The sequence below is a fragment of the Eutrigla gurnardus genome, assembly GCF_963514095.1.
Source record: "Eutrigla gurnardus genome assembly, chromosome: 13".
Lineage (NCBI taxonomy): Eukaryota > Metazoa > Chordata > Actinopteri > Perciformes > Triglidae > Eutrigla > Eutrigla gurnardus.
The window spans coordinates 27575001-27589270 of record NC_139936.1 but is presented as its reverse complement, the minus strand read 5'-3'; the positions used below and the strand labels follow the sequence as shown (position 1 = coordinate 27589270).

At 40.9% G+C, this 14270-nt stretch overlaps 1 protein-coding gene across 1 annotated transcript in view; it reads right to left on the bottom strand.

Moving 5' to 3' along the window:
• prkab1b (protein kinase, AMP-activated, beta 1 non-catalytic subunit, b) overlaps positions 1–12687 on the bottom strand; it is a 35100-nt gene extending 22413 nt beyond the window's left edge. Inside the window, exon 1 of the mRNA XM_084024279.1 lies at positions 12328–12687. The gene's annotated coding sequence lies outside the window, so the exon portion shown is untranslated. The remainder of the gene's footprint in view (positions 1–12327) is intronic.
• Positions 12688–14270: the final 1583 nt, after the last annotated feature.

Here is a 14270-nt window from a genome sequence, read left to right as displayed (position 1 = left end):
AGCAATCCGCATTTGGCTCCAGCTTGTCAACAGGGAGCATTCACAACCGCAAATTCTTCAAAACTTGCCTTCTTTAGTTGATTATATTTTGTTTTAATATTAATCTGATTTCAGATAAATGTAGTGCAGTAAAAAGTAGCAGTAGTAGAGATGTAGACTTGTATAAAATAGAAATACTTACGTGCAAGTACTTCAACATTGTACTCAAGTAGAGTAATTGAGTAAATGTACTTAGTTACATTCCACCACTCTTGACATAAATATATGTAATAACTGTTCTTCCAACTCTAGCTAATAAATGGGATAGCAGTTATCAAATAGTTTGGAGCAAGAGAGCTCTTGGGATGAGTGGGCGAGAGTCTGGAATTAAAACATGGAGTCAGAGACGATATGAAGGCATTTGTCCTCTCCATCATTTATGCTGAGAGTGCAGATGTGAGCTGCGGGCAGGCCAGCGTTTCCAAATGGCACAAACTGAAGAATAAGAATACAATCCGTCCCCCACCTGATGATGACTCTTTGAATCTTCATATGGAAAGGTCAAACTACCTTACATATTACCAGCTCCATTACAACCTACAAGAGCATCCTTCTCCAATTGGTCACGACTGGGAACTAGCCGTTAAACCCTGCCCCCCTTGCCCCAGCAGCTCACACCTCATGACTGCTCAGATGAGAGTAGCAGTGATGATGAGTGGAGTCAGTGTTGAGATTCAACAGATTCAGATGAGTCTTTTTATTTAATTCAATAAATAAATAATAATAAAAAAATGTTAATGTTATGTTAATAAACAACTCCGAGCTAAAGAATCTTCTCTGTCTCCTCACTTTCACTGGTTCCACCCCAGACATATGATGACATATGTGTATGTTGTAATTTTTACTGTCCAGAAATGAACTCGGTATGAGCAGACCTTTCATTTGAGCCTAATATTAAGGCTCTATGACGATTTTGAAAAATGTACATTTAAAGAGCCAAAGGTGGCAGCCATTTTGAATTTGAAGGTCAAAAATAGGTCAAATCAATACATCTATATCATTTATGAATTTCTTGACCCAAATAGTCTCAGAAACCATGTATTATGCAGCACTGTGGGCAAAACCATTAAAAAGTTCATTTCCAGCTTGGCTGACAGCAGCCATTTTGGACATAGGGCTCTCCCAAAATTTCCCCACATTTTTGTGAGGGGCACCCCGGCTCATTTTTTTTATTTAACCTTTATAGATGACAAATCCAGTGAGAAACGAACCTTTCCTCTCCACGGTCACGGAACTTCTATAGATGACCCAACTACCTGGTCTGGGGGACACAGTACACAGAGACCAACAGGCGACACTTAAGTCTGGTCAAATCAGCCGACACTAAAATTGTTGTGCACCCATATACACATTCATGGTTAAGTCATTCAGATGGCCCAGATCAGGCGCGAGTGTGGGATTTTACAAAGTTAGCGGAAGTGCTAGACCTTCCGGTTTCAAAAATAAAGGCCAAACAAAGCATTATAAAAAGCAAGTATTTTGTATATGATATTAATTGCATTACCACAATATTTTTAACTCATTCACAATAAATCAATCACTCAGGAAAGTGGCACAAAATTGTGAGGAAGTGTCTTTATTCTTCATGCTGTGGGTTGCTGAAAAAATAATTGGATAAGTAATTTCAGACAATGACTGATAGATTTGTATCCACGACATCTCTGACTACACACATACTGAAAACCTAGGACTGTTTTACTGTATTAAGAGAAATTACAAAGTAAAATCCTACATTTAATCCGATAAACTGATACATTGTGAATATTTGAGGTGCTATAAAAAATACTTTTCTCAATAATTCCAGGACTGATGTGTTCAGGACCTCCCTGATTACACACTAACCGAAAATCAAGCATTTTTACTGTAGCAATTACTCTGGCCCCGATGTCTGGACATCTATTTGTGGGGATGTAGGCACTCACCCCGTCATCTGTGGAAGGCTCACTGCTGAATTTCCGTCTACACATGACAGGAAACATCTAAAATAAAATTATAGATTAATTTCTGTATAGAGATGATCAGATATTAATACATATTTAAATGATAAAATTACCTTTTTGTGTCGATTATAGGCATGTTTAAATCTCTTCCTATTGAGATAGACATATGGAATTCGAAGATCCTGGCACACTTCACCCCAGAAAGTTGTGTCATCCTTCCTTCACTGGTTTAGCTGGTTTTTCAACGAACACACTAACACAATATCCTCGGCTGTTTTGGAAATTGTTCTGAACTTAAATAGAAATAACAAGTAAATTTAATTTGGGTCATATATATTTTTCACATGTGTAAATTAGAAAAACTTAGAAAAACTCTGAGAATCATGACTATTTACAGTTGAGTAGAAAAAAGCAATCACCTTACCAAAGGTATGGGACAAATACATACTCTAAAGTGAACACAACATACAATCAGTTATAAATAAAATCATGCTTGTATATTGATGATTTACATTACTTATTTTAAAGTGTATTCACCAAACATTCTAACATCACTCTTGAAATTTTGAGCGTATTTTAGTCCTGCTCAATGTGTTAAGTGTCCGGAGATGACTTCTGTTGTGATTTGACACTATAAATAAAATTGAATTGAATTGAATTGAATCACCAAGAAACATTTTAGCAATGTAACCAAGCTTGTTCTGGCCTGGCATGCTGTTCATATAAACAGAACGTGATAACTAGACATCCAATTATAAAACTGATTGATGATATGACAAGAATTATAATATGTATTGACAAAGCTTGTGTGAACATTAGTGAATTAAATTGGAATCCAGCCGCTTGATCTTTGAGGATCAAACTTTAGTTTCGAAAGTTATATTGATGCCTGGTAGAGCACTCCATTGGGACAGTACGGAGGGTCTCCTACATGTCTCCTGACAAGGGCGCCTGCTCAAGCCAAACCTGGTGACGAGCCCGAACCCTCATGGACCTCAGACGCCCCAGCTCTCTCGACGCCAGAACAAAAGCCTGACGTGAAGCATGACTGAGGCTGAGGGAGTTACGGATAGGGCCGATGTGCACCGCTGCGTCATGCGCCTTAGACAGAAGTTCGTCGGTGACCCAACACTGGGGTCGAGGGCACCTGGCATTGGGCCTCAGAGTCTCAACGTGGGGGCACTCTCTGGGGAAACAGCTGGGGAAACGCCAACTGCCATTAAACACCAACGAAGAAGAAGAAGCTGGGTAAACACGGAAGTGCCGTCTACGCAACAGCGGTAGCTTTAGCAGTAGAAGCTATCAGGCAAGTGTTCTTTTAAATAAACTCCTGATGTACTTACAAACTTTAAAATGCCTCGTTTTGTGAGTACGGACCCTATGTGTACTACTGCAGCAGTTTGGTAACATTCCATGCATTATTAGTGGGGAAATTTACGAGATATACACTATGCACCATCGCGCTATTACTAAGCCATTCGGCTGATCGCCCTATCTTGACCAATGCTGATCATCGCTAAAAATGCTTCCGAGGGGGTGTTTGGCTGGATGTCATGGTGGAAATTACCTAGGGTGCATTTCACTCCGAACCATCACTTTAAATGTTATAAAAGTCTTAATGCAATAATAATGAGTGCATACCATGATACCAGTTTGAGTTTATGTAATAGACCTACGTTATTACATTATAGCAAAATTAGGCTATATTATAAATTAAGCCAAAACAATCTTGATTAATATAGCCTAATAAATTGAGTGCAACAATGGTGAAGTATTTAAACAGCACCAATTAAAGTCTAATGTATGGTTGTAACAATGAGTGTGTCACGGTTCTGCCGGGACAGTCTGGGGTTTTGTGCCCGTTTGTGTGTTTTTCCCTGTCTGTCTTCCCCCTCCTTTCCTCTCCCTCACTGGCCCCTCCACCGGGGTGTGTCCGGTGGGTGTGCCGGCAGCCGAGACAGAGTAGGCGCACCTGTTCCCATTCAGCTCATCAGCTCCAGCCTACTTAACCCTGGTCTATCCACCACTTCATCGCCAGATGATTCAGTCCCTACGGTGATGTTGACGTGCTCCGTATCACTCTCTTTGTAAACCTGGACGTACTTCCTTGTACCGTAGCTGTTTCCGCTAACGCCTGTCTTGTGGCTTCGCTCTCCAGGAAATCCCCAGCGCTTCTCCTCTGGACTCCTGCCTGCCTACCTGCCTGCTCGTCTCCTCGGCTGTCTACTGCCGACCTGCCCGCACGGCCACGTCACCTGCACCAGCTCGCCGCACTATTACCTGTTGTAAATAAACACTTAAAGCCGCTCAGCCTTTGGTCTCTCAGTCCGGGTCCACAGACAAACACAACAGAGTGGTGGCATATCTACACAAGACAGTCCATGTGCTAATCACAACTGAATTGAAGGTGAGCTAATTTGGCTATTTGGCTAGATGTGAAATACAGCAGTTTACTGGCTAAATGCATAGATGGTTGTGTTTTGTCACACTTAAACTGATAATAGGCTACTCAATTAATACACAAATACAATCAAACGATAAAGCTGTAAGTTAAAGTGTAAGTTTGGCGGAAATTGAAAATAAAGCTATTTTCTGAATGAAAATACATCAACTAAGCCGTGGAGGAAGTAATTATCGCTCATCACGCATCATTCTACCGCTGCCAGCTCCTCGCGAAGGATAGTCCGTAAGTGTCGATTACCGAACGCAATGCAAAAGTGAAAGTGAAACTGAAGATTTCGCCCAGAATAAAACGAGTATACTTTTAAATTAGTGGCAGTTTGGCCAAATATAAGTTAATAACGGTGGGTAAAAACGTCGGGATAGTTAGACAGCAGCCTTATCTGAAGCACATACATGTCACGCGAGATCTCACACGGGAACTCGTTCGGTAATCGACACTTACGGACTATCCTTCGCGAGGAGCTGGCAGGGGTAGAATTGGTGAGTGTTCTTAACTGTCTTCTGTTATAAACTTCGGGTTCATGAACTGAGTTGTTGGTGCTTCGTTTTATGTGTAGACACCCAGAGCAAGCTGCTGACGAGGTTTGGCGCTGTTTTGAGCAATGTTAGTGGTTTAAAAATGCGATTTTGAAAGCGTGTGGCTGTCTGCCCCATGCTAACCCACTGTTTGCGATTTTGGACTCTAGCTCCGACCCGCGCTAGCTCTGAACTGCGTGATGAGCGATAATTACTTCCTCCACGGCTTAGTTGATGTATTTTCATTCAGAAAATAGCTTTATTTTCAATTTCCGCCAAACTTACACTTTAAGGAGTTATTTTTTTATTTACAAATACTTACCTGCTGGCATTGTGAAAAAAGACAACCGACAGAGTGTGATATTCCACAACTTTGAAATGTTGCTTCACTGTGACAAAAACCAACGAAAAATGGAACGCAAAAAATACATTGCAAGTTGTTGCAGCAAAGAGAGATTTTTCCAAGACCTGCTCTACTAACATCTTTTTCCTTGTAATGTTCGTTTAAGGGTTGAGCTTGTCAGGGTAGAAATGTTTTTTGGTTTCTTAGATCTTTTTTTTTTTTACGTTTGTATCAGTCATTGTCAGAAATAATTACTATGATCATCTTTCAGTATGTTTTGCCAGAATCCCAAGGGTTTTGAAGTTAGCTTTTTTAAATTTCTAGGTACAGAGGTATGACTTTAATTTGCAATACTCATAATTGGTCAAGTCAAGTCAGAATTTATTTATAAAGCACATTTAAAACAACCTCAGTTGACCAAAGTGCTGTACAATTGCAAAAGCACAACAGAGTTAATCACAACACTACAACAAACTATTAAAACAACACAAGGGATAGTAGTCAATTTAAAACAAATTTAGATTAAAAAGAAGGAATAAAAAGAGTAAAAGAGAGCGAGAGAGAGGGAAAGAAAGAGAGAGCCAAGAATGCTTGCTTTAGCTGGGAGTAAATGCCAAGGAGAAAAGATGTTTTTAGGAGTGTTTTAAAATGTTCAACAGACTGTGCAGCTCTAACATGGAGAGGTAGGCTGTTCCACAGCTTAGGAGCCGCGACTGAGAAGGCTCTATCTCCACGAGTGGAGAGTCTGGACCTGGGTACTGCCAGGAGCAGCTGGTTAGATGACCTAAGTGCCCTAGCAGTGGTGTGCAACTGTAAAAGCTCAGATAAATAAGGTGGTGCTAGACCATTCATACATTTAAAAGCAATTAATACAATTTTAAACTGAATCCTAAAATTAATAGGCAGCCAGTGCAAAGATGCAAGGACAGGAGGGTCATTCCATGTGAAAACAGCCAAAATCGGGGTATCATGTACATGACACCTCTCAGATTTAGCTGAAAAGCGGTGAAAATATGCCTTATGTTACCAAACGAGGGAATCTGAAGTTTCAGGCCAATATCTCAAACGGTTTGCCCGTGGCGTCCATTTGAATTTCAAGTGCCACACACCTTTTTGACACATTGGAATTTCGCATTTCATTTGTTGGCATTTTTGGAGGCCCATAACTTCTGTTCTAATAGTGATAGAAGGCTGAAAATCGCTCTGTTAGTTCATTGTAATGTGTACTTCACAATTCTACAGGCATCAACATTCCTTACTGTTATTTTTCACTTTTTGGGTGCTCCTAGCACCACGATGAATGATCACATTTATTCTAAACAGGATTATTTGTTATATTTGGGACCTTTGCTCTTGCCAAAATGAATTTGAAGGGTATGGTACCACTGGTGGGGGTTTTATGGGTTTCCAAAAACCCTCCCGGGCAGAGGTGACTCTTTTGGAACCCCATATTTGGACCCCCAAATGACCATGTGGGCACTTGATGATCCTAATGGCATTTATACCAGATAAAGATACATATTTGTTCTTTTAATGAAATAAAACCTTCGACTATGAAGCTCCTTGATATGGATTTTATTCGTCAAAATGCACCATTTTGGACTTTTTTTCCCCAGAAGTCTGGAATGTAGATCAGAGAGAATTTAGTGATGATAAAGCATGAAAATAGTGGAAATAACTTAGTATTATGCTCAGTGATGGCAAACAATTAAATATTTAGACTGCTGGCCATTCATTTCCTGAAAATCACAAATTAACCCCCTATCCCCGATGAAAGAGACCCGCCCGCCTGTGACAAGCGACTTGCAGCACGAGCAAGTCTGCAGGCCACTGATGCAAACCACATTCTGACACCAATGGAGATGTTTCAATGGGCAAAAGAAAACATTAAGAACATTACATTATTCTTTGTTAGTGCAGAAAATATTAAAAAACACGAGGAAACGTACAAATTGGAGAGACGTTACGCCTTGGCCAAAACGTTCAGTGGAACACGATCACATCATTGCTTTATACCAATTTCCAAAAATAAGATACGGATGAAAAGTATATCACAGGATACAATATTCACAGATGTCGATGCAGGACAACAATCAGATTCAGAACACTTGGATACAGAACACCCGGAGGGAGAATACTCGCAGTCAGATCAGCCACAAAACTACATTTTCCAGCCAGGAAAATACATTGCCTGTATCTATGATGATGACTAGTTCATTGGAAACATTGTTGAAGGTTCAGATAAACATGGTGATGTTTTTGTAAAATTCATCTATGGACGCAGTGCTCGCCAATACAAACGTGACCAAAAGGACCATGACAAAATTATGTTACTGTTCCACAATTTCTTGGATAATAGTTATCCATAGATGAATTTGTCAGAATATGGTTTGCATCAGTGGCCTGCAGACTCGCTTGTCACAGGCGGGTCTCTTTCATCGGGGATAAGGGGTTAATTTGTGATTTTCAGGAAATGAATGGCCAGCAGTCTAAATATTTAATTGTTTGCCATCACTGAGCATAATACTAAGTTATTTCCACTATTTTAATGCTTTTTCATCACTCAATTCTCACTGATCTACATTCCAGACTTCTGGAAAAAAAAAAGTCCAAAATGGTGCATTTTGACGAATGAAATTCATATTAAGGAGCTTCATAGTCAAAGGTTTTATTTCATTAAAAGAAAGAAAAAATATGTAACTTTATCTGGTATAAATCCCATTAGGATCATCAAGTGCCCATGTGGTCATTTGGGGGTCCAAATATGGGGTTCCAAAAGAGTCACCTCTGCCCAGGAGGGTTTTGGACCCCCATAAAACCCCCACCAGTGGTACCATACCCTTCAAATTCATTTTGGCAAGAGCAAAGGTCCCAAATATAACAAATAATCCTGTTAATAAATATGATCATTGATCGTGGTGCTAGGAGCACCCAAAAAGTGAAAAATAATTTTGGCCGTCAAAAAGAAATTGGACTTTGGTGACCCACCTCTCACCCAAACAGTAAGGAATGTTGATGCATGTAGAATTGTGAAGTACACATTACAATGAACTAACAGAGCAATTATCAGCCTTCTATCACTATTAGAACAGAAGTTATGGGCCTCCAAAAATGCCAACAAATTAAATGCGAAATTCCAATGTGTCAAAAAGGGGTGTGGCACTTGAAATTCAAATGGACGCCATGGGCAAACCATTTGAGATATTGACCTGAAACTTCAGATTCCTTTGTTTGGTAACATAAGGCATATTTTCACCGCTTTTCAGCAAAATCTGAGAGGTGTCATGTACATGGGTGGCTGAGTTGGCACGGAATGACCCAGGAGTAATGTGCTCGCATTTTTTCTTTCCAGTCAGCATGCGGGCAGCCGCATTTTGAACAACCTGCAAGCGGCGCAGTGCTTTCTGGTCAAGGCCAACAAACAACGAATTACAATAATCTAAACGAGATGTAATAAAGGTGTGAATTAATCTCTCAAATATATTTCTTGGGAGATAGAATTTTGCTTTTGCCAACAGCCTTAGTTGGAAGGAGCTTGTCTTGGCTATGGAGGATATCTGTTTTTGTCAAACCTAAAGTCACTCTCTAAAATGACACCAAGGTTCCTTGCAAAAGGATGACAGTAAAACTTAAGGGAGCCAATGGCGCTGTCACATCCATCAAGCAGATTTTGTTGCCCAAATAAAATGATTTCAGTTTTGTTTTTGTTCAAAGACAGAAAATTAACTTCCATCCAAGTTTGGATATCTTTAAGGCAGTCTAGTAGAGCCTGAACAGAGGCTCGCCCATTTATCTTTAGGGGTAGATAGAGTTGTACATCATCGGCAAAACAATGAAAAGAGATGTTGTACTTTCTAAATATGGATCCCAGAGGCAACATATATATCGAGAAAAGGAGGGGGCCCAAGAGAAGGACAGAGAAGCTCCGGTCTGAGAGGTGGGAGTGAAACCACTTCAAAACAGTGCCCCTAATGCCCACACAGGTGTTCAAACATGACAGAATTTTATGATCCACTGTATCAAAGGCAGCTGTCAGATCTAAAAGGACCAGGGCCCTCATTTATAAAACTGTGCGTAGGAGTTACTAAAAGTGTACGTACGCCAAAAAGCCAAAGTTTGCGTGCGCCAAACAAAAATCCGATTTATAAAACTGTGCGCACGCAAGCTGTACGCAATGTTCCCTTTATAAATCACAGGATCACCTACAAGTGTGCGTACCTGAATCCCGCCCTGTACACGCCCACATTTTACTATGTTAATGAGCCGGCATGCAATCGTTTCCGTGTTGTGAATCAAGGCGACAGGCCAGGAAAAAAGCGAAGAAACGTAACTTTTCAGAAACGGAGAAAGAGACACTTGTTGGGGAGGTGGAGGCCCGGACAATAAATCAATTTAGTGGTCACAGCAGCGGGATCACGAATAAAAAGACGCAGTGCCAGTGGTGCTGCTGCAGTCGGCGTCAGCTGGACGGAGCGGACGGTGGCAGAACTTACGAAAAAGTGGTCCGATCTGAAGGTAAATGACATCTTTCCGCTCCTAACATGAATTTAATGTATTGCTAGAGTATTTGAGGAGGTTTGATTTTGATGTGACTTTGACGGGGATTGTGTCTGAAAAGGAGGGAGACACGGACGCGACTGAGACCAGAGGGATAAGGGTAAACAGATTTTAAACTTTTATTGTATATAAAACAAAACGTTAAATAGTTTTTGTCCTTCCAGAGTCTGCAGCGTGTGCTGTAGAGGAGGGTGAGGAGGGTGATGTGAGGAGGGTGACGGGCCCTCGGCACAGCGTCCGGGTCCTGCGCAAAGCAGCAGCGCACCCCGGGCGCATGGCACATCAAGCGGTCGGGTGCTCACTGATGCGGTCCTGCAACTTCAGCGAGACACAATCACCGCCATCAACAACGTTGCAGATGAGCTACGGCAAACGCGCACTGTGATTAATAAAATAATACGTTTACAATGAACATTGATTGTTGTCTTCCTTACATTACTAGTGGAGCCTGCCTCCTGAAGTTTGGTAAAGTTGCGCTCTCCACGCTCCACGACTGAGCGCGCACCAGCGTGCCACTCATTATAGCGCATTTCCTCTGCGCTCTGGTGGTTTAAAAACGAGGATAAGTGTAACAATTATACGATGGCTTAATGGCTGTATGTATGTGCGTTGATGATATATGCACATAAATAAGGAGAATATTTAGTTATTCCCGCTGTGTTCTGCAGTGTCTAATGGAAGATATTTATCGTATACTGTATTACATGCATGTATTAGGCCTACATGCCGTCTCCTCCTCCTGCGGTGACAGCGCTGATTCAATATTTCAAAATTATTTTGATTTAAGATACAAGTCAGATTTTAAAAAGTGTTAACATGAAAAAAAACTATCACTCATTTAAAGCGTCAAAAACATTGTTGGAGTTCATCATGATAACGCAGATCTAACGTATGATATGGAGTGTGTTGAGTTTTATCAGCAGAGTGGTGCTGCTGACGATGCGTAGGAAGGAGGCTGACGACTTCTCTCATTATAGAACATTTATTTCAGAACAATGAAATGTGGCCATCTGCCGGTTGGGTTGAGCGCGGACTGACTGGAATATGAAAAACGTCCCGCATAAAAATGTCCATGTACGGGAAGTCCATTAGGTCACAATACAATACATGAACATTCATTACATTAATTATTGTGTGTGCTCTTGCGCCCTCTTGTGTCTCTAAGAGTAAACAATATTTACAGTCATGTAACCTGAGAACATAAAAATAGGCTTACATTTTAACAGAGTGTAATTAAATGTGTGCGAGTCATCAAAAATATAACGTTCTTCTCACGTTTACTGCTGATTCCCTTCCACTCTCCAGAATGTGCGTACCGGTACGCATGCCTCAGAGTTTGCTTAAGGGTACGGACACTTTCCCGTCAAGTTTGTTTTTTATAAATCACAACATTTGCGTGGAAAGTGGCGTACGCACGTGTCCAGCCCCGTTTTGTGCGTACGCAAGCTTTATAAATGAGGGCCCAGGACAGCAGAGTTACCAGAGTCAGCTGTCAAAAGGTCATTAAAAAAATGTAAAAGCGCTGTTTCTGTGCTGTGGCGTGACTTAAACCCAGACTGGAACTTCTCTGAGATATCATTTTGATAAATAAAAGACTGAAGCTGTTCATATACCACCTTCTCCAAGACCTTCGAAAGAAAAGGAAGCTTGGAGATGGGCCTAAAGTTTGATAAAACTGTTTGATCAAGGTTATGCTTTTTGATGAGGGACTGGACCACAGCATGTTTTAAAGCAGCTGGAACACAGCCGGTCATCAAAGATAAATTCATCAGGTCCATAACACAGGGGCCAATACTATGGAAAACCCCCTTAAAAAGGCGGGGTGGGATGCTGTCAAGAGCACAATAGGAAGGGCCGAGGTGCTGTACAATTGCAAATGTAGTGAAAATGCTTGATTGTCAGTATGGGTGTAAACACTGATGCCCTGAAGATACATATATCAATGTCATCCTGGGATTATTGAGAAAAGTATTTTAATAGCCTCTCAAATATTCATAAATTATAAATGTATCGGTTTCAATGTAGGACTTTTACTTGTTTGTGTGTAGTCAGAGATGTCCTGAATACAAATGCATCAGTCCTATTGTGGAATTAATGAGAAAAGTATTTTTTGAGCACCATGAATACTCACAAACTACCTATTATTTGGTATAAAAGTAGCACATTTCATTTGTAATTTTTCTTAATTGGCACAGTAGTAGTAGTTGATTTTCTTGATGTGTGTTGTCAGAGAGGTCTTACTTACTTATAAGAGACATAGATGATGTGTTTTATACTTATTGTATATATAAAAACATTTGCTTTTTATAATATACGTTTTTTTAGCCTTTATTTTGAAACCGGAAAATGTAGTAGCACTTGGATCCTTCGGCTACCTAAAGCTCCACGCTCGCTGCCGATCTGGGCCATGTACATTACCAATGTTTCAAGTATCGAGCAACAGTAGCCCATGATAATACAAACACCCACCTCAATGTGTCCAGATGAGGTTTGTTGGCTGCAGTCTTATCGAACGAAGGTCTCGGGTCTCGTGTATATCTGGTTGTTGTTTCTGGGTGTAAAAAAGTATCTTCTGCTGTTTGTTTCCGTCTTTGAACTCCGGAAGTTTTCCTGTCCGGCTAGAAACCCAACCATGAGGCGGAGCGGCGTTCACCGGACTACCGACACACGGGCGGCCGCTCGCTGTTTCCTGAGAGCCGTGTACCTGCCAGGAGCCAGCACGGTCCTCCTTCTGATCTCCGAGGAAGCTTCAACGTTAACGTGAGCGTTGTTGCCATTAAGTGGAAACTTCGGTATGTGCGCGCGCGCGTGTGCGGTGAAGAAAGCACACCTCTTCCGCCTCCTGTCAGACTTCGGTCTTAATATTTAACCCGATTGTCGCCAAGAGATGGAATAACCGACTCAATGTCGCGGTCGTCATTTTAAGAACCGGTGATTCGGTCTCCTGTTCGTCGAAATGTTCCTGTGCTTTTTTTTAGTTTGTCCCTTGCGTTGTTTTTTGCGGAAGCCCAAATCCGTCACTGCCATACAAAAGAGAGAGGTCAATCCCAATGTCCCCTAAAGTCACCTGGTAGACGGCGAGTGTGAGAGGCTGTGACGGTCTGACATGCTTAACACAAACGGGACAGCACTCGGCATGTCTCTTTACTTGACAAAAAATGTTATCTAAAAGTGTTGGTTTTTATTTCACATGTTTTACTGCCTGATCTGAACGTTTTCCAGACTCTTAGCATTCCAGACGTGTCTGTCACATCATTTACTAGTTTTAGTTCAATAAGCTAAATTAAAATAACTGGTTGATGATTAAACCAGTGTACGGTGGCACACGCTCTGACAGAGGTGCTGGCTAAGTTATGACAGTAAGCCTGCTTACCACTTTGAATTATGTTTTTATATTCATTTTTTATTTGCTCCCAAGTCCGTCTTACACGGCCAGGATTGCAGCTGAAAGAATGAGGCTGATATTGTCATGATGAGACTATGAGAATTCATGTAAGCAGGGACGTCACTAGGATTTAAAGACGGGGGCTTAGCCCCCTGGAGAACCATACAAAAACGACACACCAGTGAAGTAGTCCAGCTAACAAGTTAAAAGCACATTGTCTTCTTCCAGTCTCTTCTGTTGAACAAGAGTTACTGTCATGTTAACTTTTAGACTTATTAAAGCTGCTTGCTTAGAACCATGATGTAAATGTGTCTTAAAGTGATAGCGTATCTAATTCCTCTCTCCATTAGATAAGCTGCTGGTCTAAAGAATGGACTTTAATTACACAGTTACTGTCCTGTACATCGGTTCAGAGTGTGATTCTGCTCAGTAATGTTCCTGTCATAAAGTATAGAGTAAAGTAAACCAAGACTGATTTTAAAGGTCACAGTGAAATCTGACAACATGAATATTAAATATGAATTAATTATTTAATAAATATTAACAACGGCACTTCATGTCATGGCATACAAACATGTACTTAAAGTCAGATCTAATCGTGCCCTGATGGTGGGGCAGTCATATTAGAAGACTATTAATGAGTTTTTGCCACCTGTCCTTCCTGCATTTGGCAGATTATTTTTGATTTTCGCCTGTATTATATGTTTAACTTCTTCGTATTTCTGTAAGATTATGGTTTGCTCCTCGTATGTGAAATATGCCGCTCCGCTGCCCGTAGACTGATCCATGTTTGTGATTAGTCAAATGCTGCAAACCCCGCCTCTTTCATGTGCATGCACTCATAGCTGGACAGGGAAACCCTGGTTGACTTACAGAGTTGATTACCAGCTTCGTGTGACCGCTTATCTCTGATTGCCTTTGTTAGGGTTACTTAAGCTGGATAACTGGATGATACCTGGTATGTTGAACTCGCTGAGTAGTATAGCCTCTAACAATGATTCAAATACTTACTTTTACTTTTTGGTTG